Source organism: Mustela erminea, chromosome 11 (genome assembly GCF_009829155.1).
Source record: "Mustela erminea isolate mMusErm1 chromosome 11, mMusErm1.Pri, whole genome shotgun sequence".
In the NCBI taxonomy this organism is placed as follows: Eukaryota; Metazoa; Chordata; class Mammalia; order Carnivora; family Mustelidae; genus Mustela; species Mustela erminea.
Genome location: NC_045624.1, coordinates 34866935 through 34890000, shown reverse-complemented (window position 1 = coordinate 34890000; position 23066 = coordinate 34866935). Strand labels below are relative to the sequence as shown.

At 35.3% G+C, this 23066-nt stretch overlaps 1 protein-coding gene across 15 annotated transcripts in view; it reads left to right on the top strand.

Annotated features, from left to right (window-relative positions):
- Positions 1-23066, top strand: part of FOXP2 (forkhead box P2) — a 544701-nt gene that overhangs the window by 370943 nt on the left and 150692 nt on the right. The window lies entirely within an intron of this gene.

Sequence of the window (23066 nt, the reverse complement as noted above, 5' to 3'; positions counted from 1 at the left end):
GAACAACCTGAACTCAAAGTACATCTCTAGACAGGACAGTTAATTTGACTGCTTTTAATTATAAACTATTTTAACTATTAGTTGGTTGCTTATCAATTCAGAACATGCCCTTGGGTTTCCATATCCACATGTCCTCAGACACAGCTCTTTCTCTATCCTCCTTTGTTTTCTTTCTCATTTTTTGAAATAACGTCTCACTAATTTATATAATAAATGTTAGATTAATTAAACAAGTTACTCATTATATCAAGATTTTAGGGGGGAAGGAATCAAATTGTTTTCAAACACTTAAACTCATGTAGGAGCACTTATTCTCATATAAATAATGTGCTAATTACAAATTATTCTTTTCTGTTAATTAAGGCAGGTCAGCAGGATTTCTACTTGGCAACACTTAGCTTAAGTGCTCAAGTTGCTATATGTGCTTGAAATTAATGAAACAGAATTACCTTTAAAATGTCAGGCTTTTCATTATTTTCTGTGATTCTTTGTACTCATTCCTTTCAATTATTTTAATGCAGAGAGGTTTAATTTATATACATATTTATGCATTGGTTTTTATAAATTATTTTAGCAGTATTTGGAGATTCAAAAATAGATGAAGTTAGAATAATTGCTCTCAAAACACAACAAAAATTTCTGTGCTAAGTGGTTCCAAAACCAAACCAGAAAGCCTTTTACCAACCTGTTGGAACTTTTTTTTGGGGGGGGGGTCTCCATTTCTCCCAATTTTACTCTGGCATAGATGGCAATAGATATTATCTTATATGCACCTGCAGATATGCACTTACAATTAATTTTCTGTTCATAAGGATCTTAAAGTTCATCGCTCTTCAGCGGCTACTATGGATGAGTTATGTCTATAATGGACAAAGGGAAAGGTTGGGAAAATATTGACAGGCCTGTCATGTATTTCCATGCCAGTTAAATATCAAATATTACATAGAATATTTTGTGTTTATTGCAACCTAAAATATTTTGTATTTATTGCAAAATAAAATATTTTGTGTTTATTGCAGACTTTTGCTAATGTCTTCTCTACTAGAACTATGTCCCATAGCAGTCCCTAATTTTACAGGAGACAGAGTAATATGGTTTTCACCAGGACACATTTCCTTCTCTAATCAAATCATGTTTCTGTTAGTAAGGAAGTAGAAGGCAATGTATATTGAGTACACAACTAGATGGCTCTGTCCTAGAAATGGATTTAACTTAACTCATTTCTTCTAAGCGCAAAGGTTAACATTTAGTATTCATCTAACAAAACAGCAAGTACCTGCTATATGCCAGGAACTATTGGAAATAAAATGTTAAAATTATTTTTTGAAGATTAAATAGGACATATTTCTCACCCTAGGAACACACACACGTATTTTGTTAAATAATTAATTAAAAAGAAAGGACATTTTTTATTAAGTAATTTAAGTGCTGTTTTAGATGTGATAGATAGTGGATGGACTTTGAAATAATAAGACAGAACTTCTTCTTGGCAAGGTCAGAAAACTTTGCAAAGAAGGTGAGATTTAAACTTCATCCTGAATGTTGAGTAGGGGTTTGACAAATCTGCAAAAGGAAGGAAGGGCAAGAAGAAATAGTGATTTTCCTGACAGAGGGATCATCTAGTCCAAAAGAGTAGAGTCAGCCTTTCATTTAGCCACTCTTTGTTGGCACCTGACTGTGAGGTACAGTGAGCTCATAGAACTTATGGTCTAACTTGTGGTCTAACCATACAGAGTATGCAGCCTTTAAATGCTTTGGATTAGTTGTCACACCGCTTATCTATGCAGTAAGAAAGGCTTCTAGGACCCAAGCAGTCTCAAGGAAAGCAATGTAGGGAGACCCCACCCCACCCCCACTTTTAACCCTGTAATCGTGTTTTAGAAATGTGAGCCATTAAAGAGCTTCTTGGTAGAGAATGACATAATCAAGTTCTAATTTTATAAGGCTAGAGAAACAGCCTTGGCTGCTGTGCACAAAGTATATGGAAGGGGGTAGAAAAGAGAAAAGAGAAGAACCACATAGAGTAGGAAAGAAATGATGGGAGCTTGCAATAGACTGGTTGCCAAGTCTGGGTGCATTACAAGGATTTTGCTGATGGATTGATGTAGGGGATGTTAAAGAAAAAGTATGGATGATGGCAATATTTAGGATTTCTCCAAATTGTTGGATTGAGAAAAAGAACACGAGTTGTTTGTTTGTTTGGTTGGTTGGTTGGATTTATTTGGCTTTGATTTGGTTTTTGTTTTGGGGTACTTTTTTGGGGGGGGATACTTGTTAATGTATGCAACAACTGATGAATTGTTGAACTTCACATGCTTATTTCAGAGGCTAATATTATGATCACGGCAAATAGACATGGACATTGAGTTCAAGGAGGTCACAGGGACTGGTGATACACATCTATGAGTTGTCAGCATATCGATGGTATTTAGAATCATGAATCTGAGTAAGGGCTCCTAATGAATGAGAGAAGAGAACAGTGGGAATCAAAGGGAAGGGAAGAAGAGAAGACTTAAACACTTTGAGATTTTTAGGACAAACAAGGCATGCAAAGAAGGCTGAGGAATAGCAGCCAGTGGATAGAGTGGTAAGAAAAAGAAAGGTGGATGAGAACTGGAAAACACGGACATCTGAAAGATGAGCAGAGGAAGAGAAGCTCACTTCTCATTTTTGTCCACATCATCCTCATGGTTTGTAGGAAGTGAGATTTATATTGCTATGTCCCACTTTAAACTTTGACATTTAAAATGCTCCAGTATGGGGTGCCTGGGTAGCTCAGCTGGTTGAGCGTCAGACTCTTGATTTCAGCTCAGGTCATGGTTTCAGAGTCCTGGGATAGAGCCTCAAATCAGGCTCCCTGTTGAGCACAGTCTGTTTGTCCGTCTGCCTCTATCCCTCCACACTGTGCCTGCGCGCGCACACATGCACACAAATACACACACAGTCTCTTTCAAATAAATAAATAAATAAAGTCCTTGAAAAAGAAAAAAGTGTTCCAACAAGACCCGCTGAATGAGTTGAAACGGAATTTTTACCTCAATGCAATTAAACTGTAGTGGTTATTGATGAAGACATTGGTTTTCATTTTTTATCATCAATGTGTTATTCTGTTTTTATAACTAAATTCATAAAAGCCAATATCTGTTCCATCCAGTTAGTGTCTGTATGACTATGACAAGTTTAAAGCTTGGTAAAGAAAAGCAGAAGAAATGGGCCAGAAGTGGATGGCAAATGAAAATAGGATGATAAGAAAAAGATAGGAACAATAATGTAGTTCAGACTTAACTTTTGCCTCTGTGAAAGTGCTCATTTTGCATATTCATAACTTACAAGGTTGATTTAATAATTTCAAACTTTTCCTCAAGTTAAGAGTTTCCATAGACAAATGTATAATCTTTTGAACCAAATGGATATAAAGATAGAATAAAGGGCACTTTAAAAAATACATACTGACATTTCTCTATGTCTCTTGATACAAACTGGTTGTGTGCTAGTGCAATGAAAAAAGATATGAATCAAAGAAAGAATCCTGCTACAGAAAGCTTTTGCATCAATGAGTATGTGGGGGCGGGGGGGGGATAAATTCAGTGGAGAACCAAAGACCAGCCAGATCTTTAGAGGAGAATTTATCAGAAAACTTGCCTTAGGACATATACTAGAATGCAATAGAGGAGAAGTTAAACTTCAGGGGTTGATGGCTAGATAGTTATGCTATAAAATAAAAATTTGTTCTTACTAATGGTACATTAAATTCATAATTCATTAGTAACATTAAAGAAGAATATTCCACTGTGGTATTTCCAACTTTTGCTTACATTATTTTCTCATGAAAGTAAACTATCCTTTTCTGAAAAATCTGAGGTTATGTTTAATAGCTAAAATTTTATGGTGCATAAACATTTGCTTTGCATATGTTGTATTTTTATAATCAGTCCTTTCAGTAATTTTCAGTAGTATAGCATAAAGCACTATTTTTGCTCCCTACAAATAAACCCTTTAAAAACAACAACAAAAAGTAAGTGGTAAACTAGCAGAATAAATTACAGTTAAATGCTAATTATATATTATTTATTAATTTGTTGCCTAGAAATTGTTCTAATATAGCTTAAGAATTTGATTTTGTTTGAATTTGGGTATTCCTGTTTTTTTTCTTTTCTTTTTTATTTTATTTATTTATTTATTTATTTATCATAAAGTATTTTTATTAACATATAATGAATTATTTGCTTCAGTTGCACAGGTCTGTTTGTCTTTTTCAGTATAAGTCATCATTGGCTTCATACTTGTTTGAAACCATGTTCTGTTGCCTGTTTATGGGCTTCTCCAATTTGCATCATTGCAAGACCTTTTCAAAGTGAACAGAAAGGCACAGGCTTTAATATGTGAGAAGCGTGTTTATGAATGCTTTCATTAACTCAGATGAACTAACAGGCTGTCCCCAACTTACTAATAGGTTTTATTGCACACAACCATTTCTGAGCCTGTTGTTTAGAAACAGGAATTCCTGTTCCCATAGAAACAGTGTTGTATATGATCTCACACCAACTCTCAAAAGCTTTTTTAACTATAATGTAACTAAAATAATACTAATAGAGTCTGAATCCTTTTGCTTGAGTCCAAATCTCTGATGGCCTCTGGACCTGACAGTAGGAGAGTCAGATAGAAGTGGCTCCGTACAATAATTCCCATGGAAGCACAGGGAGAAGTTTCTCAAAGCATGAATGAGGAGAGTCGGCCAAAGGCTTTCCCAGGGCTTTCTGATAGGGTTCTCCAGGGAGAGTGGAGTGGATAAGGAATAGGATTTGGAAGAAGGGATGTCATCTGCTGGGAACTGAAGGGAATATAGGATAATCTGAATTATTTAAAAGTCTTAATTTTATTTTTATGTGTACACCTTTAAAATTGGTGGTAGAGTGAGAAAAATAAAAGAAAAACCTGGAATGCTTAGAGTCTAATACTATTTAAAAACTTTATGACTTCGGTAAATTACTTAACTTCTCTAGGCCTACTTCCATAGTACAGCATGAAGGGATTTAATGTAACATTTTCCAAGTCTTTTTTTTTTTTTTAAGCTTTAAAATGTTTGATTCTGCCATAGTACTGTCAGTAATGAGTAAAATATGGTGGAAATGGAACCAGTGAATGGTTAGGGGATGTCTTCTCATTTTCCATGCCTGTGTAATGCATTATGATATCATTATATTGAATAATAATGGTAGTAATAGTTATACTACAATTACTAAGGTTATCAAAATTTTACCTAGAAGAGCAGTAGTCCTCAGATTTGGCTAGTCATCAAGAATCACTTAGGGAGCTTTTAAAAAATTGACATTCTCAGATCCCACCTCAAACCTAATTAAATGAGAATCTTTGGAAGTGGAGTCTAAGATTTTCTCTTTATAAAATAGCCTCCTGTGTGATTGTGATGACCATCTGGGGAGGGAACCATTATAGTAGATGTCCTTAGTGAATTGAAATGAGAATTTAGCATGATTTGCAGTTTTCATAACAAAATTTTTGTATGAAGTGCTTGTTTTTCAGTTTTTTTCTCAGTCTTTCTGAAGTCCAATTTAAACATAAATCTGCAGAGCAAACCATTCCTGCTTAAGGGTAAAGTTCAACTAAAGAGTTCTAAATTTTAGAATCCGATGTAAGAGAGTTTTTTTGTTCAAATGTTCGTTGGAATAGTTAGTGTTAAATTACCTTTTCTTATAGATCGTCAACAAAGGGCATATAACAAATGACAAACGATTTCCTATTTTAAAGCGAGATAAGGCTCAAATTGCTAGGGTTTATTTCTAATATATGAATATATTTATGGCATTGTGGCCACACCTGTGTACAAATTTTACCATTTTAGTGGACTTTAAAAAACACTTTCAGGTAACCCATGGAAAGAACCTCTGTTATGTTTGTATGTCTGTATGTATTGTTTTTTCTTTTTCATACCAGTGTATATAGAATTACAAAAGAAATTTGAAAGTGTATTTTGAAGTATTATTTCAATTTTTATACAAAGGATCAATGTTTCATGTAATATTTGTAAATTAAGTATACATTAGATAATATTCAGTGAAATTTGTGAAATTAAATGTCTTCATTTTCCTTGGATAGGAATTATTTATATCTTTTTCTCAAGTAGAAATTGATTAACTTAGCGGAAACGACACATGTCTGTGAAATGTTATACACATACCACAGTGTAATAAAGGTAGCTTTCTAAGAGTTCCATATAACAGGACCATCATTTTAACCCAAAGAGTCTAGTGAGTTGTGAGGAAGTGAAAATTTGGTAGTGTTTACCACTTTGGTCATTAACCTGATATCATTCTTAAATAGCTGTTAAAAACAAAAGAATCTTAAGATATTCTCTTGCTCTTTGTCATTGTTTCCAATCACTGTCACCCTTCTTACTTTGTTCTGTGCTTCTGCTCTGCCCACAGTTCTTCCCTGGTGCCTATTATCCAAGTCACCTTTGGAGCACCTTTTTATTTCACAGAATGGTGGCTGTCCTTTGGATAGGTGTACTCAAGGAGTCCTTTCCAGTATCCTCAACATTGCATGTCTCAGCCCCATGTTTCCAAGGCCTGTTAAACATGACAAAGCTGAGACCTTTAAAACAGTTCTTAATAAAAGAAGAGCAGGGAGGTGGCACTACCATAGAGGCTCAAATCGCAAGGGTCTAATTTGGTGTTGGCAGGGTGAGATGTTGACAGGATCCTTTTTTTTTTTTTTTTTTTTTTTTAAACAGCTATTTCCATGGCTGTGGAATCATAAGGAAGGTCCTGAGTGTGTATTTTGGATTTGTCCTCAAATTTCAGAATGCCTCATTTGTGTATACCAGTGTCCCAGCTGTTGCAGACTTTGTAATGAATTAGTATTGGACTCAGAAATTGAGTTTCTGCCAGAGGATTCTGGCAGTGAACATTCTCCTATAACAACAGACGAATGATAGCAGTGGAAATGCCAGGGGACCTCACAATAGCATGTCTCAGGATTCAGTGTAATGGCTTAACTTCAACATAAAGATGATCAGAGCAAGCACGGCTTATTGTTCCACTCTGCTGAGTGGCCTGTTAGGTGCCAGTTATGTAAATGAAGATAATTACAAGAGAGTGCCAAAATGTGTCCTCCATGAGAAAGTGTGCAGTTCTTAAATAGATCATTCTGCAATCATAAGAAGCCTTTGCGGGGGGCAACAAAATCCCCCTTCTATGAGAGGCTTAATATCTTTTGAGACATTGGGAGAAGAGTGCCATTTTGAGCGAAGGCCGACTGGGATTTCTCCAAGATTGCAAAGCATCTTCCCCGTGTGACCTGGAGAAATAAAGTTTTAATTTCCAGTTTAACTATCCATCTTTCAATAAGCATTCTTTCATATGCTTCCTTTCTGATTACAAGCCAGATGATTAATTTAAAGAGGAGAAACATTAAATTGGAAAGCATTTTTCTTAAAAATGTATGGTGAAACAGCTATTCCTTTGGGCAGGAAGCTTTATGGGTTAAAAAATGGAAACCACTTTTGAAAGAAACTAGCATACTCTCCGTCACAGGATAAGGTAACTAGATCCTTACCAATCCTATGGGTTATTTGCTTTCTAAAAGTTTTGTCTCTTACCTTACCAAAAAAAAAAATAAAAGCTTCTGGAATACAATGACATTACCTTTTTATGATTCAAAATATAATCCTCCTTCCTAATTATCAGCCCCATGGAATTCACCCTATGTAGAATTTTTATATTTTTTAATGAAGAGTCCTTCCTCACACTATTATCATGTGCCATACCATGGATAATTAGTTTTAAAGTCAGAACACGACCAACAAAGTTTAGTGACCTCTGTCATGATGCAACATTAAAAAAAAAAAAAAAAAGGCTACAAACAACACTATTTGGTAATTGTTTCCTTGTTAGTAATTAAATTGCAAACTCTGAGAGGACAGGAACATGGCCTGTCTTGCCCACATTTACATCTCTGGTATCTAACTAACGAAGAGTAAGGGCTATAAAAATGTTAGTTGAAATGCAACATGATTCAGCCATTAAAAATTAAAAAAAAAAAAAGGAAATCCTCCTGCCATTTGCAACAACGTGGTTGAACGTTGAGATTATACTAAGTGGAGTAAGTCAAGAACTCACTTATATGTGGAATCTAAAAAAAATTGAAACAACCAAACTCAAAAAAGGAGATCAGATTACGAGGGGCCGGGGGTGGGAGGATTGGATGAAGGTGATCAAAAAGTTCAAACTTCCAGTTTGAAAGTTGTGAAGAGAGTAAATCCTAAGTGTTCTCATTGGAAGGAGAAAAACTGTTTCCTTTTTTTTTTTTTTTATCTCTGTGGAGTAATAGATGTTAACTAAACTGATCGTGATAATCATTTTACAGTATATATGATTCAAGTCATTATGCTATACAGCTTAAACTGATACAGTGCTGTATGTCCATTGTATCTTAAAAAAAATGGGGGAAAATATCAGTTGAATGAGTGAGATATCAGCTACAAGGGCTCATCCAATCCACTAATTTTAAGTGAGAATACAAAAATACCTACATTTTGTAGATGTATGTTTTTTAAAAATATTGATTTCTAATAAGGGAAGAAAAGCAAATTGAAATGAAATAGTTTTGCCTGTTTGTAAAAAAGATTAAACGGGAGTGATATTGCACAGTATTTTTGAGTCCTGTGGAATAGGCAGTCTCATCCACTGGTGGGATTGCAAATGGATACAGCCATTCTGGGGAAGCTTTATGGTAATGTGTGCCAAAATGCATTATCTGAAGATGGCTTGACCACAAAATTAAACTTTTGAAAGAATTGCAAGGCAGAATTACAAGGAGGTTCATTGCAGTGTTACTGATAATTGCAAAAACTAAAAAAGTGTAAATATCTATTGGAAGGGAATTACGCTAAATGAAGAAAAGTTTTTTAAGAATTGAAGCTAGTATGTGCTTTGGTGAATTTGAATTTTTCTCATTTTTAATTCAAAACAACTATATTGCCTTTGCCTAAATAAGTTATTTTTTCACATATAGTATGTCTTTAGGTATATATAGGTATTAGTAAATATTAAAAATGTCTTAATAAAACTAATTTTGTATATAACTGAATCTGGAAAAGTTTGAAAAATATTTCTATTTTTAGTAAACAAATTCTTAAACTGAATCAAATGACAATATCCACACGTTGAATTATTTTTCTAGGCCAATGCCTAAAATAATTGAAAGATTCTAACTGAAGAAAATGAGGCAAAGCTTTTCTGACAATCTGTAGTAATTTTTGGATTGTGACTATTTAAAAAAAATTAATGAAAGAGATAATACACTGTAGAAAAGCCATGAATAAAAATTTTAATATGACTCAATAAAGGGAAAGATATCTTATTTATGTTAATTTCTGTGTCATGGTAGATCACCAGTGTATCCTCCAGAGTCATCAGTGTAAAGGTCAAAGAGCACTTACCAGGTGGTGGGTATTATAGAGGGCACGGATTGCATGGAGCACGGGGTGTGGTGCAAAAATAATGAATACTGTTATGCTGGAAATAAAAAAAAAAAAAAAATAAAAATAAAATAAAAAAAAAGAGCACTTAGCATGTGCAAGTGGGCACAGTGACTATTCCTAGAGGAAATGCTAAGTTTCCTCTGGTAGCGAACAAGTTACATCTCAAATATCCGGAACCAGCTAAACTCTCGGTGTGTTTTACAAGTTGAGAAATGTCTAAAAAGAAACAATTTTCAATAAGTATCTTTTGGGTCCATACGTGCAGGCTACTGTGTTGCACATTCTTGGGGACATAGAGATTCTTTAGAAACAAGTATAGTCCTTAAGGAGCTTATAGTGCTAGACACTAAGGGTAAATGAGCATACCCACCTAACAAGTAGAAGTATCAGATGACTTGAGTTTTTTTAAGTAAAAATGTCACTTGTGCTAATGCAGGATGTACAGACTTACTACCGGGAGTTGGATTTTATGTATATCTTCAAAAAGTGGGCCTCCCCAGGTTGGGCTGGGGAGATATTCCTCAAGAGGCTCACCATCAGGGGCACATGGGTGGCTCAGTCAGTTAAGCGTTAGACCTTGATTTTCGCTCAGCATGGAGTCTGCTTTTCTCTCTCTCTCCCTCTGCCCCTCCCCCAGTGTGCACTCGAAATAAATAAATAAATAAATAAAATCTTCCCCCCCAAAAAAAAAGAGAGAGAGAGAGAGAAAGGCTCATTCTCAAGCTTGACTAGGTGCCTCTGAAGCCCAGGAGCCTTTAAGGGGCCCCTCTGGCATCCCCCAGGTGCCTCAGCTTGTGGCTCAGCCTCTCCCGGCAGCCCCCACGCAGCTTTTTAATCACCCCAGAGTCCACCCCCAAGTCATGGACCAGATGGAAACAATAAAGCATTTTGTAGCAGAAGGAAATAAATAAGTGGGCTATGGACCACCGGTTGCCAGAAGAACTGACAAGGAAGGGAGAAACTTTTTTTTTAGTTTCTTTCTAGTCTTAGGTCTCATGGTGGTAAAGGAAATAAGCTAAATAAAGAGTGAAAAATGAAATAGTACAGGGATAGTCGCCTCTAGGAACTTCGTTTCTTATCAAGACATTTCCCAAAATCAAAAATCCTTTCTGGGCCCTCCTATCGCCTACTTCTTAAACTGTTGATTCCTCCCCAGGGACACTGTTTTCTGAGTGGCCATTATAAATTTTTATTTATTACATATTTTCTAAGAGTCATATTATAGAGAATTAAATATAAGGAATGATTTTTAAAGATTTTTATTTATTTATTTGACAGACGGATCCCAAGTAGGCAGAGAGGCAGGCAGAGAGAGAGGGGGGGTTGGGGGGGAAGCAGGCTCCCTGCTAAGCAGAGAGCCCGATGTGGGGCTCAATCCCAGGAACCCTGAGATCATGACCTGAGCCGAAAGCAGAGGCTTTAACCACTGAGCCACCCAGGTGCCCCGGGAATGATTTTTAAATCAGAAAAATATTTTAACCTTTTTGATAGAGTTACATTTTAAAAACTCAGAGCTTAAGAAGATTTTTAGGGCAAAAGCCCAGAAGACGCCATAAAAATTACCTAGAAGCATAGCTCTTGATGTACTAAGGTGATACTTATTACCACCATTAGTTTACATTTTATTTTATTCAAAAGAACACTTGGTTGTACCTTATACGTAATTGCCACAATCTGTCACTTCATATGCTGGAGATAACCTGACCTGGACTCTGATAGCTGGACCACAAAATGGAAACGCCCTGGGTTGCTCTCTCAGGGGAGTTTGTCCAAGATCTCTAAAATCTAATCTTTGGGAATTTGCTTCAAACTATATTACACAGGCATACGTGTGCTTCATAATTTACACTGTGAATAACGTAGCCTAAAAACAAAGTTCTGTGATCTTACTATAAATATATTACTTCTTCTATTCATTTGGTATGCTTTGAGTAATGCAGTGCCGAATCGGCAGTTGTTTATCAATTTTCTTCTGAGTTTTATGTTTTTCTCTTTAGATTGCCCTGAACTAGTAAATTAGAAACTGTTTGGGAAGAAGGAAGGTATTCAAAGCTCATCACTGATGGGCATGAGGTAATTTAGAAACCCGGAAGAGCTCTGGGTTTAGAATTTGGAATTTCTGAGGCCTCTTTGGCTACTCTGCCATTTTGTTTCTAAGAACACTCTAATTTTAGCTTTAAGGGCTTTCCTTTAGTGGTTCTCAGTCTACTGTGTCTGCACCTGAACTAATCAAGGCCTCTCCCTTCTCAGATGGTTTTGTTCTCACTATCTCCTCCTCCTCTGGGACTGGCCTAGTTAGCTTCTGGGTTAAGTAGGCAGAGCCTCTCTGCCTCAAGGCTCTTTCCTTCAGGTCGGCTCTAGCATTTCCTTCCCTCTGTGCCAAGCAGGGTCATAATCTTTGCCTCAGGGTTCCTGGCTACTGAGCCTCATCCTTGCTGAAGGGAGGGTGAATAGAGAGCCCGAGTTTTGCATGTTTCTCATCTGTGTCTCAATTACAGGAGGGTAGAATAGGAACTCTAAAACAAACTTCCCCTCTGCTTTTCTTGGTCTGGCTTGTCCAAAAACTGATGCACTTACTTTTCCTTTGGAGTGGCCTACCCCCTCCTTTCACTATGCATTTGTGGCCACGTGAACATTCCTTCTCACAGGAAAGCAGCCCAAACCCCCTAGTCACTCCCTGACTCACATATAAAATATGGCTAAGATGACATCATTTACTCACTAGGACTGAAAAAAGATTTCCACTGTTGAAATGAATAGAATTTACCTTTAGGGGCGCCTAGGTGACTCAGTCAAGCATCCAACTCTTGATTTCAGCTCAGGTTATGATCTCAAGGTTGTGAGATAGAGTCCCACACCCAGCATGGAGACTGCTTAAGAGTGCTTAACATTCTCTGTCTCCCACTACCTCTGCCTGCCCCCGCCCCAACACTCCCACACATACTTACTCTCTCTCTCCAAAAAAAAAAAAGCTTTAAATTTAAAACACTCCATATTAAAAAAAAACCCATGTCTTGGCAACATATTCTGAAAGACTTTTGTGACTAGAATTGTGAAATTTAACAAGTAAAAATACAAATAACTTCAAATTTAACTGGGCATCCCCTATTTTATCTGGCAATCCTACTTCTAAATCCAACAGAACATAGTACAGATTATTTAACGCCTGTTAGCAGATGTTACTGTTGTGTGTCTGGTTGAGTAGAAGATGGTTATTGAAATGTTTTCACTTTAATACTAGTTTTTTGTTTGTAACCGCTATCATGAATCAAGTGTTTAATAACTTCAAAGACACTGTCTTTTAAGGATAGTGAATTGCCTTTAGTATGTAAGCTTGAATGTCTAGTTCTCCTCATGAAGAATAAGGGGGAAAAAAAAACCCAACATAAATAGGATCTTGGAATTCTTTGTTGTTCTAGTTGACCTAACAAGCAATGTTGTTAATGACGCAAATTCATTTTGTCCTCCTTACGCTTTTTTTTACTTATATCTGTTTTATCAAACAAAAGTCTCTTTAATGATACACTCTTCCTCACTACCCCTTGTGGAAAGGCCGTTAGCTTCAAAGGTAGCCAGATGGTCATTCAGATCTCTGACACCATTTCAAGAGTACGTGAACCGGTTTGAACATATAACCTAACTACTCTGAGCTGCAGTTCACACTTCTGTAAGAAAGGAGGTTATTTTGAGGATGAAATGAGATAGTATGTGCAAGGATTTAGAATGATAGCTGGCAGATAATGAGCACTAACCAAGCATTAAATTTTGTTTTCCCTTTTTGTCTTTGCTGAACCCCCATAGCCATTTTATTGTAGCCTTTAATGGCATGCAGCACATTTCTGCATTGCAGTGTGGTTATATTGAATATATTTTTATCTTTCCTGCCATTTTAAAAGATCCTTGAGGCCAGGTGATCCCATAGCAGTGGTGAAGTGGATCTGGGAGAGGGGAGGGGTGTAGCTCACCAGCTTATCTGCAAAGATAAAAATCCTTTCAGCCTCAGCAGAGGTTAAAATACAACTTTGCAAAATATGATAGAGCATGGAACTGTTAAGATATTTTTCCTACCCAGTGGGATATTTTTCTACTGAATAGGAGAACTAAATATTGAGGTAAACTTTCAGGAATTACCATATGCCAGGCCTGTTGGTTAAAATGCACGTACCTACTGAGCAATCTTTATGAAACGAAAAATCAGTAGGCAGCCTCCACTGACCAGTAAATACACATAGAAGAACTAATCTCCACCGGAGGAATTACATAATTTCAAAAGTCTTCACTTGAAATAATATTACTTTAATTTTTATAATACCTTCAAATGCATTATCTTCTCTGATTTCACAAATCACCTATGGGCAAAAGTCAATATTAGTAATTGCATCTAATAGACAAGAAAATGAATGCCCAGTGTGATTAGGTAGTCCAAGTTTATCAACTAATAAAAGGCCAAAGAATGTCTTCTGAAATCTAGTCAATACCATGACATCATATTTCTCTCCCAGTTGCAAAGAGAAACTTTTCAATAGTCCATGGTCCCAGTGGTATCAGCATCACAGATGTATTTTATTTTGCTGTCTTTTAAAAACTAAAGACAACCAGTCCTCAGAATGCGCAGTAACATAGCACATATTCTAAGTGACTCTTCAGCTTCTACTTGATATAATTGGAGGTGCCAGGCCCCGTGGCCACGTTAAAAGTATAAAAAGACTCCGAGTAGTGATGATCCCAAATTAGAGCAGTGGAAAAGTAAGTAGTTCTTTATTTAGTTATGGAGGCAACATTTCCGAAGACCTTCATATATCTGTATGTCATCAGTGTCTGTGGAAGTACATTTCCTTCTCTAACAACATTTTAAATGCCAGTTTTTACTCTACCAGCTGTATTTTTCTCAGAGCGATGGGAGAGAACAGAGCTTTCTCAGTTTTGTTTCCTCAGCAATTCCAGTCTCTCTCCTTCTCAGTACATAACTGCCCTTTCTTATTGTCTGAATTAATTGAGAGTATTCAGCATGAACTCTTTTCTCTTCCTACCTCTGCCTGGCAAAGTCACCTGCCTTCCCTGCTCTTCAGCTTGTCTCAGAGGAGGATGTGTTCCTTCTCCCCACGGGGCTGTCACCTGCTCCTGCTCCTTGGTTTGCCCCTTGACAGCCCCTCCAGTGACGTTCTCAGTTCTCTTCTTACAGCTTCTGTTTCTCCCTTGTAGCTTATTAGCAAACTGTCTTTAAAACACACAAACACGCACAACCTCGCAAACTATAGGGTTCCCTTTTATTTTGGTTTTTGCAGAACTTATCAAAAGAATTGTTTGCACTCATGGGCGTGTTTTCCCTTCTAATTCCCTGCAGCCTAATTTATACTTCAGTATCCTATGGGAACTGCTGTCCTACAGGTCACATGCAAATTATCAGATCAACAAGATCTTTCATTAATCCTTAGCGTCTGAGTTTTGGGGTTTGAGAACCATTCAGCTTCTCCCTTCATAATTCTTTTTTGGGTTTTGTTTTTGTTTTTGTTTTTTTGTTTTTGTTTTTACTCTTTTCTATTTTTCCCAGCTTTATTGAGATATAATTAACATAATAATTCTTTTATTTAAATATATAAGTTTTAATGAGGTATAATTTACATACTGTAAAATTTATTCTTTTAAATTATATATTTATTTATATATATATTATTTATATATATTTATAAATTATATATTTATTATCTATTTAAATTATATATATATTTTAAATTATATATTCAGTTAAATTATATATATAAATTATATATTTTTTAAATATATATAAATATAAAAATATTATATATTTTTAAATTATATATTCAATGTATTTTAGTACATTACAGGGTTGTGCAACCATTACCAGTATCTGATTCCCAAATATTTTCACAACCCCCTAAAAAGAAACCCCTTACTCATTAGCGGTCAATGTGCTTTTTCTCCTCCCTCTAGCTTCTGGCAGCTGCTCATCAATTTTGTCTCTACGGTGTTGCCTTTTCTGACCGTTTCATATAAGTGATTCGTGCAATGTGTGGTCTTTGTAACTGACTTCTTTCACTTAGCATAATGTTCTCAAGGTTCATCCATGTTATGGAATCTGTCAGTACTTCATTCCATTTTATGGCTGAGTAATAGTCGATAATAAGGATAGACCACATTTTCTTTATCCATTCATCAGTTGATGGACATGTGGGCTATTTCCATCCTTTGGTTATTAAGAGTAAAGCTGCTATGAACATTCATGTTCAACTGTTTGTATGGACATATGTCTTCATTTCTCTTGGGTATATACCTAGGTGTGGAATCTCTGAGTCACATGGTTATTCCATGTTCAACGTTTTCTAGAAGTCTTTCCACTTCTGTTGCTGTGCATTATTTTCCTTTATGCTTTCTCACCTCTAAACAAAATGTAGATGTTCTCCAAGTCTAGATCCTCCCCCTCTTTTTACTCTTCACCAGCAATCTAATACTTCCCTTTGTCCTAAATGTTGTCTAATCTCTTACTTTGGGGTATCTGTTTGCAGCCCAGTCACTCTGAACCTAGAGCTCTGTGTTATTGGTATATACTAAAGAAATCTTCCGGTTATCCTGCCATCAGGTAAACAGCATCATCTTTTCTCTAAAGCCTGTGTTTTTTAATCTAACTTCCCCATTTCCAGCAGTGGAATAGCTATTCTCCCAGTTACTCTTGACTTAAAATTTTGAAGTCATCATTTACCCCTTTCCAGAAGCCCTTACTCCATGCCCAGTTACTAAGTCCTGCCATTCCACTTTGACAGGACCTCTTGTGATGCTCAATTTTAATTAAAGAAGTTCTTGTTATCTCACATTTGGACAGTTGCATGTCCCTTTCAGCTGGTCTTTCTGCCTCACACTTTGATCTTTCCTCATTCTCTCCGTCACTTCTCATCTGTCCTTCACAACAGGACCTCAATATTGTCAGGCTTATCTCATCGTTTGCAGATTAAGCAACATCTGCCTTTACCTTCTAAATAATATGGAGACTTTTTTCCATTGAGTGTTGAGTTATGTCCATTAATTAGCTCCAACCCACTTTCCCATGATGTGTAACTAGCTCCTAAACTAAGCGCATGCTTTACCCAAGATTAGTTACTCTTCAGTGTGTATGATCCCACATATTCTTTGCCTCTACTTGGTGTGGCCATGTTCTCTCACCTTTACAAGATGAACTATTTGTCTGTAAGTTCATCCCAGTTTATATCCCCATAAAAATTTATGTGAGCTTCCCAACTGAAAATAATTTCTTCAACTTATGAACCCCTGAAATGTTTTAAAAACATTTTTATGACCTTTTAACTTTAAACCAAATGTTTCTCATTAGACACAAAATCTTTGAAAGTAAAAACAATGTCGCATCACCTACCTCCTTCCACAAGTGTGTAGTGCTTAGTTCTTTGCTTGGTACATAGAACAAACTTGTAAAAAAATTTTAATGACAAGTAATTTTTGATATATTTTATTCTTGCAAATACTTTCCTAAATTCTACTTCTTTTTCAATTTTATTATTAAATTGAGGAGGAAATCCAGAATACAGGATTCAAATAATTGTTTACTTTCAGATATTATACTATAATTTAGTAGCATGTATTTTCAGTTAGTATCTAGTGTGCTGGTTGACAGTATAAGAATAGCAGTAATAGGCCTTCAGTCCATATCCAAACTAAAGATGGTTATTGGCCTCATAATGAGGAAAAAAAGCAACTGTGAGTATGTGAGAAATAAAAACTAAATCCAAAGTATGTTTGGAAAAATAATAAAATATCTTATAGCAGAAAAAAAATAACTGAGAGAATGCCCATAAACCCTTGTAGTTCCTGGAACATGTACCATAATAAAGAAATATTGTAAAATTCTCAATTTTAATAAAATTAGTTCCAATTCCTCTTTACCTTTCATACTTGGGACTTTTGAAGTTAGACAGAATTCCTTAATTTGTGAACAGGAATTGCATTTATATTGCTATAGATTATTTTAATGTTCTTTATGGGTTCTAGTAGCAATTCATTATTATTAGCAGCAGAATAAGAAAGAAAATAGAAATATGAATACCAGGCTGCTTAGTATTATTTACTGTAGCCTATGGAATGCCAGCTCTAAGGAAGAGAATGTGTTCATCCCATTAAACTGAATATATGATTCTAGACCTGAAAAAACAAAACCTGTCTTAGCCATTAGTTACCATTAATTCACAGGCTTATTTTGTGGAAGTGTCTCTGAGCTTATCTGGGAGTCTGGAGCCATCCTGAAAGATACGGAATATTGGGTTTGTATCTGAACCTTGAGAATTTTGTTAGAACTTCTGAGGATGACTTAAGAATCCGTTCCATCACTTATTCAGTACCTCTGTTGCCTTCCTTTGAACTTACATCATGAATGCTGAGCCAAACAGCCTGACATTTGGTTGGTAAATAGGATACTTTTAATGAATTACTCATTCTTATCATAGTATCATGAAGTAAAAGATCTTAGCTTCTCAGTTTGACTCTCCTAGTAGTCCACGCTGTGAACACAATATATCCACACATTTATTCTTTAACTTTATGTAAGATATACTGTGGAACAAAAAAAAAACAATTATTGTAAAAAAATATTTTTTAGCAATTAGGTTTTTTTCCCAACAAACTTAGTCTAATTATGGATCAGCCGTGATAAAATGAAAGGTCAATAGCTACAGATGCATAATTTCACTCTGATAGATTGCTGTTTGAAAATAGGATATGACAATTAGATGATTAATTTTCTTCTATTAAATAGCATTATGAGACTTCAGATTACATTTATCAGTATATTCTCTTTAGTGGGAACATAATGCGGAGAAAAGCCAAACAGAATAGGAATTCATATCCTTTGTGGAAGGATCCGAATACGCTTTTTATCAACCATACTTGGGAAAATAATTAGACAATGAAATTCTGTTTGAAAACTTATTTTTATGTTCAGTATTCAAAGTAACATGTTAAAGACATTATAAATTAAAGGTTAAAACATGTGAGTATGAGGAGCAAAATTCTGAATGTCCTGCTGGCAATTTTTTTTTTTTTTGGTTCTGGTTATCTGCAAAGTATACACCCCTTGTCAGTATAACTAGGGAGTGCCTGTGCAAACATTCTTGTTTTGCCTGTTCCACATAATCGTTTCTTGTATCATATTTCTTCTGACCTCGCTATCTGAAACCAATTACAGGAGATCCATTTGGGCTGCATCTATTTTCATAAGAAGCCTAGGCAGCAGTGTTTTTCTCAGAGATGAATATCAACATCAAATATGCTTCTGAGTGCTTTGTTATTTATGTTTCAGAGAGATTTTGTAGCCTTCAGCTCTCAAGAATGTGTCATGCTGTGCTGTTTATACATTGAAGATATTAATGGGTGTAGATGTCATTTTTCATTTTAATGTCTCAAATGCAACAGGCTGATAGGTTAAGCATTCCTATTTTTATGGGGAGAGATATGAGTGATGTCTGTTTTCTCCCAAAATATACATATATTTACTTTGAAAAAAAAGTTATTTATAAACATTAGAATACTGAACATTTTTGGTTTCACTGGGTGTTTCTAAGCTATTCTCAAACAATTACCGTCGTGGTGAAAGTTTTCAGTGTTCTTCAAGAAGAAAACAGTATTGATATGACAGATTACAAAGCTTTTTTACTCTTAATTCTCATAATGACCTCCTCACTAGAGTTACTCTCTGTGTATGAGAACCATAGGTAGCATAAAGTAACTATGTTGTGGAAGGGTGATAAGAACTTTGTTTTTCTTGCAGAATTTTAATTTATTTGAAATTAGACAGTAACTATTAGAAATGGTGTTTTGCATAAATATTTTTCAAGTTTTTATTTAAATTCGAGTTAGTTAACATAAAATGTAACACATTTTTTAAAGCAAGATGCACTGAGTTCCCAAAAACTTGCACATTCCCATACACCTCTGCAGCCTAATAAAAAATGTATCTTTAATCTATTAGAAAGATTTTTATTCATCTTTTCAAGATATTTTAATCTGATTCCAATTTTTAAAATGTCCTACCTTAATTTTTTTTAACTTTACTAAAATTAGATCACTTCATTAAGTAAAGTGCACTCTTAATTCAAAACAAATGTGTTTTTGGAAACTAAATATGGTTTGGCTGCCTTAGAAACCTCTTTCTTGTTGTTCACCAGAATCACACTCAGTCAGTATTAAAGGAGATTTTGTAAACATCTCTTGCCTTTTGTTCCAAGTTTTTTTTCTGTTTTGTTTTGTTTTTGCAGAGTGTGACCATATAAACAGCTCATAGAACTTAATGCCTGGCCCTGGAATTTATCTTGTCTATTTACCAATTGAAGTGGGCAAGTGATTTTCAAATTAATATTTTATGTTATTTGACACCTAACACCTTCTATTGATGAAAGTACCTTTCTCATAATCTTTCATCTTTTACATCGCTACAATAATAAATTACAAAGATGAACCAAACATCTCTGAGCAATTGTTTATTGAAATTCAGTCCTAAAATGGTATCCAGAATACTGGGGATAAAAATGCCACGTGATGCCTCTAGTGAGAACACAAACTGCCAAAGATTCCTGCCTGAGAGTTTTAAATCATCCTGATCTCATGGAGTTGTTTTTTTGTCTTCCCACCTCTATGTTTACTACTGCAGTCTCCACTGCTACTTAAAGAATGCTGAGATAGGCAAGTGGTCCTTTTTCATAAGAATTTGTATTGAAGGTGATCCTGGACTATTTTGAAACCAGGGTACTTTAAAACTTTAACTGGCCATTGGTCATACTCCATTATAATTACTACTCCTTTAGAAACACTGTACATGTATGCTTTTGTCCAGTGAAATTTTTAAATTCTAGTTAGTTAACATAAATGTAACACATTTTCCAGTGTTTATCTATAGCCACTGGGTGTTATATATTCCATTGGATTACTTGTTTGGGTTGAGCCAAATGAACATCATGCAGGGTGATAAAATGAATAGGTCCCTAGGCTTGGGAGACAAGAGCCTGAAATTTTGACCAAACTGTGCTACTGCTTTGGACTTTAATCAAATTATTATCATATTGCTTCTTCAGTTACTTGTCTATGGGATTTGAAGCCTAGGCTAAACAATCAGTAAGGCTTGTGTCTAGCTCTAGAATTTTCAGTTTGTTTGTGATAACTGATCAGATGATCAGAGTGTTAGAAGAGTTTAGTAGAGTTCCATCAGGTATTGGTAGAGTACATGGCGAAACCCAAGTCAAAGACGGCAGGAACACTTAGCCACAAAAACAATGTACGTTCAGTGGTAGTTGTTCCAGTCAAAAACACTTACAAATTCAAACATAGAAAGATTATACTGTAGTTTTTCCTTTAGGTTTTGATGGATGGATATTCTCTCTTTGCAGGTGAAAATAATTCATCATGGTGCCATGTGTCTCCTTTACTAGAGTTTTACTCATTGTCATCTAATGGTTTCTTTGATGGGACAGAAACAGTATGGCACTCTGGCCTGGAAGCAGGAGACCTTGAACAAAACACTTGATACTCTAGACCTCATTATTCTCATTTGCTAAACTGAGAGCATCAGAGGAGATGATTTCTAAGAGTGCTTTCAGTCCCAGCCATTCATGATTTCAAGATTCAGAACTGAATCTGAATCTGCTCATTAGAGTCCTTTAAGAATAATAAATGGTTACAGAATTAAATATAAACTAAGGCTCCATGTATACAAAATAAACTAATGAACTTAAAGGGAAAAAATACAATCTTGTGAAAAAAATTAGGCAAAATTTGAGTGAATTTTGGCATCGAAGGTGAAAATAGATGACTGATTTTTTTTTGAGAGTTTCACATAGACACAACACAGCCTAAGTCACCCTATAGTAATTTCCACTTGAAAAATGTCATTTGGAGTTATTTCATAGGTTGCAAGTAAAAAAGGAGAGCAGTATTATTTAGAATAGTAACTGAAATATTTTAAACTAAGTTTTGCGACACTAAAGTATTTGTGGAATTTTTTATTTGGTCTTCCTTTTTTTTTTTTTTTTTCAAAGTGAACTTTCTAATAAAATTGCCTGTGTTCACTGGAATGTGTCATCCTTAGAAACTCTTAGGTTGTTAATTACTTGAAAAATTGGAAAAAAAAAACCACAAAAGATTGCTGTGAGTGAGTGTGTCTCCCAGTGTAAGAAGTGTGCTTTACAAACTATGCCAGATCCTGCTCCGGGAAGACAAATCAGTGTTGTTAGGGGACGGTGCTAGTGCCTTCAGTGTGTTTACTCTGGTTTCTATGTCTGCCTGCCTTCTCAGAAAACTTGCTTGGAGCCAGACTGTAGCAGCCCTCTCTCTGTCTTTTCATAATTGATCAGGGGATGACTGCCTTCCCTGAGGGTTAAGACGTGGCAACTTTTTCTGTTTGCGCAGCATCTCAATGCAGTAGTTCAAACATTGTTCACACCAGCTGGCAGTGTAATGCCATATGCACATCTTGTCAAAGCAACTGTTGTCATGGATACTAGAAACTCTCTTAAAAACCAGATCATTGATTCCAATCAAAATTGTACTTTTTATCAGCTTGGAATCTCAATTATTATAGTAGAATATTGATCTAAGATATTTCTCCCATCGTGAAGAATTTACCTCGTATTCTAAAACACTGAAAAACAGAAGAGGGCAATGATTTATTTTAGTCATATATGCTGAAAAATTTCATCTTTAGTGTTCATTGAACTCAGTTATTGAGAGAAAAAAAACGAGTTTGCAAAGTAGAAGCTGTTAAAAAGTTTTTTTCCCTTTAGTTTACACGACTGCTTTTAAAACATCTCAATATGTGTTTTTTATGGCATTCATTTTATATAAGTTTACATAATACACTCATCAAGCTGTCCCTCCTCCTGTAAAAGAAACGCTTACATTAATTTCTTATGTTAAGTTTTATTTTCCTGAATGGGGAAAAAGAAAACATAAAAATAAATGAAAACATCTTCTATTTTGATTGGTATTCTGTCACACATAGAAACAAACCTGATTGGTTGAGTGGTAATTTCTTTGTTCTCTGATTTTGCTAAGAATGCAAATGAAAACCACTCAATTTTATTTGGCATTAAAACTGCACTTTATTTTGTCAAAGGAGAGGTTTCCCCTTGAATTGTAAGTACAAAAAAAAAAGTGTTTTTAATCTTTAGTGAAAATCCTTATTAATTCACTTTCAAGATAATCTGATGTTGATTTGTCAAATTTAATTACAGCTTCCGGTAACACTTGAAGTCTACTGCTTTTGCTTCAAAATTGTAATATGAAAATGCAAATTGAATGATAATTTAAAAGGGAGTGGGCATTTTAGTTGAACACTCAAAGACAAGTTCCTTGTGGAAATGAGGTTATTGATGCAGTTTATGATTTTTTCCTCTTTAAGCACTTTAAACAAATTAACTTTATTTCCTGCAGGATTACATGTATCACCATGACTTTAAGTAAAGTTGTATATGTGTGATATGTGGAATTTTTATTTCACATTAGAAGATACTTGATAATTCTTTCTAGAAAGGAGGATGAGAAAGGGGTTCTCATA